The 6,192-nt window shown below is 37.8% G+C and overlaps 1 long non-coding RNA gene across 1 annotated transcript; it reads left to right on the top strand.

Annotated features, from left to right (window-relative positions):
• The first annotated feature begins 508 nt into the window (after nucleotides 1-508).
• Nucleotides 509-2,542, top strand: LOC120399223. The gene is made up of 3 exons (XR_005595039.1): nucleotides 509-612; nucleotides 699-836; nucleotides 1,583-2,542. It is a non-coding gene; the product is annotated as an uncharacterized LOC120399223 (long non-coding RNA).
• The last annotated feature ends 3,650 nt before the right edge of the window (nucleotides 2,543-6,192 follow it).

Below are 6,192 nucleotides of genomic sequence, written 5' to 3' on the forward strand. Positions count from 1 at the left end.
AGCATTACCAACATGGCAAATGCTTTCAGTGAAATTTTGAACCTTGAAATTAGACATTTTCATCATTCATTTGAGTTTGTGAAAATGTTACAATGAAAACCATAACATTTTGTTGGTTTGGCTCAAAATAAGACTGATTTGAGTGAAAATATACTCATATTTTTCAGCAAATATCTAGAAACTGGATTTCTAAATACAAATTTGCATTCTAAGAAAAAGCAATTTTCAGATCAAAAGATTCACTGTTTGGTGGTGGTGTGTGGGGGGAGGGTTATTGTTCAATGAAAACTATAATATCCCTTCCTCTTCCTTACAATATGATTGGAGAGGGGGAAACATAACAAAAAGCAAAAATTGAGCTCTACAACATGGCCTGGAACAACATTGCTAATCTTTTTTTGATTTAAAAATTGGTTGTTTTAAATAAATTCATTTTTTCCACACTACCTTCATGTATAATGCAATATAACTTCTGCATCTCCCAGAATAAAGATTTACACAGAGATAACTGAAACAAATAAGAATTCAGAAACGGAAAAATTATTTAGCAAGAACCAGAATGAAGGAAAGGCAAAGAGGGTGAAAATGTGGTTCTAAGACCTGCTGGCTGATGTAAGTAATTAGGCATATATAGAGATAATACATCAATCCTAGTTGAATATAAATTCATACATTCTTATTTTTTATTCACTGAAAAGGTCTTTCATGCAGATTCTTGGTGTAACTGTCACAGTTCCATTGGTTTGACAATTTACCCCAGTGGAGAATCTTCCCCTGGCACCATTAGCAGTCTGTACTGAGAAGTAGCAGAGGCCTGGATCAGCAGGGAGTAAAAGGTTTGGACTCAGTTACACTGATAGAGCTAGGAAGACAAGCTCACCTAGGGCCATCTTAGGCATTATGTGTGTCTCAAGCCAGTGTTGTTTTAATCCCTAACTTCATTCAGAACTTAAACATTTAAAACTAATTCAAAATGAATATTCGGTGTAGTTTTTCAAAGGAATCATTTTACTCCATTAGTGCATGTATTCACAAACTGCACATTTTCGTAGTCAACTATAAGCTGGTAACGAACAACATCCAGTTTTTAATAAGACCATAATAATTTAATAGCACAACTGTTTACAAAGGGATACAAAGGAGTAAATTAGAGTTTTAAAGACTGTAATTTTCAACTTAAACAATAGAGCACAATAGCTGTAAAGGAGAATTTACATTTCATTGTCTTATTTTTCCCAAGCTAAAATGATTTCTTTCTCTTTTGTAAATGCAATCATTTTTAAAAGAGGATATTGGACCACCAGAAACTGCATTGTTTGAAGCACTAATGCATTCACTTAAACCAACAAAAGCATGGAAATCCTGAGTAAAGGCTGAAATTCTGGGCTGACACTCTATATTGACTCATGCCTTGTGCCATTCTTCCTCTCACACTCCCACAGTGGAGTAAATTAAAGCCGGAATGTCAGTCTAGATTTTCAGCCTCTGCTCTGAAGAAAAAGAACAGTGATGTCCACGTAAGTTTTAGAGAAAAGTGTAATTAGAATCAGAAGCTCATCTTTGAATTTCTTTGCACCCACAGGGTAAGTGGGGTCCCCCACAGTGATGTTACCTAAGCAAAGATTTTGAGACGAATAATGAATCTGTCTGACCAGAAACAAACTGACTCTCATCCGTCAACTATGATGGGAAACTCCAACAACAACATGACTTGTTTACACAAGCCTTTTGTGGAGAGGAAAAAAGAAAAATGCCACCCACAAAACTAGATGTGTTGTTCAAGCCTGTCATTAGTAATGGTTGATATCATTCTCCCCGACCCTGCCTCTTTTGTTTTTGTGAATACACCAAGTATAATGTACTAGTTTTCTTTTTCTCCACTTTTCCCATATAATTCAATTTCAGAACTGGCTCCTCATTTTTGACTCTCTTTCCAAAGAATTATAATTAAAATACTGGTACTTTGCCTTATCTTCTTGGTCACCAAAATATCCAAAACACACTGAATATGGTTGACCTGGTTGAAAATTTCCTGTAGAAAATGTATTTCAGCAGAAAATTTGGCTTTTGATTACGTGATTTTTTTTCTCCAAAAAGTATTTCCCACTGAATTTAGTTATTTTGTCAAAAGGTTTTAGCCAAAATCTTTTGAATTCTGAGTTTTCACTAAAAATTAAAAGATTTCTGTGGAGAATTTCAGGAAAACCGGGAGGTTTTTTTCATTGTTGTCAAATTTTAATGAGGGGAAAAAATTGGACCAGCTTCTGTGTGCATGAATGCTTCTGTACACTCTATTACACAATGGGATACACACATACATATCTCAGTGTACTATATTTTATGGTATATTAATATTCAGGGGTCAATCCTGTTTCCAATCCTTTCAATGAGCAGGTTAGACTCAGAGCCTTTGAGACAAAAATGCTATACCAATGGCATTTTAAAATTGAGAATATTAATTCCCAAAGACAGGAAGTTAAAATATTCATTTTCCCAGCACCTTTAACTTAGTCATACCATGACTAGATTGTATTTTATATTGATGAGTATATTGTCATGTACAGTTTAACCTTGGAGATGTGATAAAAATGTTGTGCAAAATATTCCAAATGGAATCTGAAAATCTTTTAATCTGGTTTTATTTTCGGGGGAGGGGAGAAGAGTAATACATCATGACTGACAGCTATTTAGTATGAGGTGACAGCCATTTTTAGTTCTGAAGCTCATAATAAATTTCAGAATAGCTTTGTGCAAATATAAATCCAGCCAGTTGTTCAGAGGCCTGGTGGAGGAGAGTCTTTTAAAAATTAACCCTCACATTCCACTGATATGAGAAATGGAGAGACAGTTAGGAGAAGTGATTAAACTTGTCCGTTCAGAATGTGAAATGTAACATGCCAGAAAGCAACATTTGTTTGACAGTATTAGCTGGGTGCTGATACTTTCTGGAGCTTTCTTTACTCACTCTGATTTTCAGTGTGGGAAGATATATACAGGAGGAGATCATCATTCTTATGCATTTCTCTTTTTATTGACTACAATAGACTTCAAAGTTCCCACTGACTTCAATGGGGCCAGGATTTCACCTGGTTTCTCTGAGAACATTCCAAACCCACAAAGTTTAAGGGGCTTTTTCATTTCATGAGATGGATGAAATTCACACCTGGCACAATTTCATTGAAATCGAGGAGGAAGCCCATTGACTTTGCCCCATATTCCCATCCTTAACATATTGTATATTACTGTATTCAATAATAAAAAAGAGGGGGAGAGAGAGCAAACTAGACAGATCTGAACCTATTGTCAACATATTAATAGAAACTTAGTAATATCTTTATATAAATATTATCTTTACAACCTTTTTTTTTCACACTAAAGCATTTAGCAAACGCTATGGGACTCTATTCTCCACTCAGTGCCAATTAATTGGCATTCAGGTGAGTTGTATGGACACCAGCAATGGTGGATAAGTCCCTAAACAAGGCAACAGCAATAGAGCTTAACTAATAAATGCAGTTTTTGATGTAAACTGGAGGGAAATTAGAGATGCCTAGAATGGTTATAGGAATGGTGAACAATGATGTCTCTACATTTTCCCACACATTAAGTAAGGCAATAACATGATAGCCATAAGTTTAAAACCTGTTTTGTCTTTCAAACTGAGCCCCATTTAAATAGCAATAGACACCTCTTAGAACCAAACAGTCATGTTTCAAATATTCAGAGCAAATTGAGTCTAAACAGCAGCAAGTATTTACTGAAGAAATGTTCTGCGACTTCTCAGTAGTAGAAGAATGACAGATAGCATATTCAGTCTATAGCACCCCTCTGTCAGAAATAGATAATGCCTTATCTTTATCTCTTAGAACAGTTGTTTTGATGACCTGGTCTACAATGAATTTCCTGTAAACCTTACATTTTTCACCTGAACACTGTCCTTTAATCTTAAAAAAAAATAAAAATAAAAATAAAAAAGGTACACCAAAAGGATACTGCATACCATTTACTTTTCTTCTGACAGTAGGAGTATGACTACAAAGCAGCTTGGAGTGTGCTTCCCAGCGTGGGTAGACATACATGCATTAGCTTTCCTCAAGCTCTTGCATAAAAAACCCCCCAAAACAGTGTGGCCAACGCAGCAGAGATGGAATTTAGACTAGCCACCCAACGACTTACCCAGGAATTGGTTGGCATTGTATTCAGGTGGTTTACCCAAGCCGTCACTCGTGTCACCATTACCATACTGCTATTTATAGCGTGCTCACTCAGCATTGCAAGCAAGTCTGTATACCCACACTGAGAGGCACCCCCCAGCTGCTGTGTAGACCCTATGTGGTTTCCTAATTTGCTGGTTTTCTTTTTAGATCGGTAAATTTACTGTTGGATTTGAAGATGTTTGTACATTCCTAGGATCAAATCCTGAGCTCCTTACAAACTTCTTTCTTAGACCTCATAATAGCAAAAGTCCCACTGAAGACAGATTGATGGCTTAGGGAGTACGGGGTAGGATTTTCAAACGCACCTAAGTAACTCAGGGGTGCAAGTCCCATGGACTTTCCTAAGTCACCTTGGCACACTATTACTTGAAGAATATACAGCAGAGCAAATAAACAAAAGTATAGCAGAGGATGTACACAGGCATTTGGGGACAGATTTTCAAAAGCACTTAGCATCCAGCAGCAACAATTATTCTTGACATAACAATTGTTATAAATTGGAGGGTAACTGCTTGCTGCTTCTCAGCGGGAATTGCTGGTGCTGAGTGCTTTTGGAAATCTGGCCGGTAACATATTGCTAATTTTTTATTTGTGGAGCAAAGTATATTTTGGCAGCTGTGAATAATGGGGAAGAAGGTATACCAGTAAATGTTATGCAGTAGATAAGTCTCACAGTTTATCAGATCTGTTAAGAAGAAAAGAAAATTAATCCAATCCACGGTTAACCAAATATAATTATTTATCTTAGGTGCTTGTCTGGCCCCCATTACCAGAGCATCTGAGTGCTTCTCAATCTTAAATGTGTTAATCTTCACTACACCCACATGAGATAGGGATATATTCTCCCCATCAGAAGTCCACATTTCAAGCTGGGAATGTGATTCCCAGTTTAAGAAGACATACTTGTGCTAGCTCTGATAGAGCTAGCATGCTAAAAGTAGAGTGCAGTACGGTGCTGTGAGCTGCTAGCCAACTTGAGTGCATACCCATCTGAGATGCTAGGAACATAGGGTATGTCTACACTACCTGCTGGATCGGCAGGCAGCAATTGATCCAGCGGGGATCGATTTATCACGTCTAGTCTAGACGCAATAAATCGACCCCTTAGAGCTCTCCCATAGACTCCTGTACTCCACCACTGTGAGAGGCGCAGGCAGAGTCGACAAGAGAGAGGTAGCAGTCGTCGCACCGCGGTGAAGACACCACAGTAAGTTGATCTAAGTACGTCGACTTCAGCTACGTTATTTACGTAGCTGAAGTTGCGTAATTTAGCTCAATCCCCCCACTGCAAGTGTAGACCAGGCCATACTCAGGTTGGCTTATACCTCCTTGCCACTAGCACCACTGCAGCTACACTCTATTCTTAGCATGCTAGCTTCACCAGAGCTAGCATGGCTGACTTCTCAAGCTGGGAATCACAACCCCAACTCAAAGTGTGGACATACCCTAAATGACTTGAGCAAGGTAAAATAAAAGGCCTGTGGTAGAGTAGGGAATTAAACTCATGTCTCCTAAATCCCAAGCCACTACCCACTGGTTATCCTTATGCTGTCATTTCTGGTGCAATGAAATTTCATTGTGTTCAATAGTGTTACATCAGGAATTAAACTGGCCTCATAGTTCCCCAATGTAAATTGTGATCTGGGGCCAGACAAAATGTAAATGTGCTCTACAAAAGGCCCTTCATTTTCACTTTTTTATTTTGTTTAAAATTTCCCTGGAATTTATTAGTACACCTGTACCCTGATATAATGAGACCCGATATAACACAAATTCGGATGTAACGTGGTAAAGCAGCACTCCGGGGGATCAAAGCAAGTTCGATATAATGCAGTTTCATGTATAACGCGGTAAGATTTTTTGGCTCCCGAGGACAGTATTATATCGGGGTAGAGGTGTATTTATTACAAAAATGGGATGGGGGAAGGGTGAAAAGCAGTGCCAAAAGTTAACTTGCAATTTTCTTGGTAAATAT

This window comes from Mauremys reevesii, linkage group 2 (genome assembly GCF_016161935.1).
Source record: "Mauremys reevesii isolate NIE-2019 linkage group 2, ASM1616193v1, whole genome shotgun sequence".
In the NCBI taxonomy this organism is placed as follows: Eukaryota; Metazoa; Chordata; order Testudines; family Geoemydidae; genus Mauremys; species Mauremys reevesii.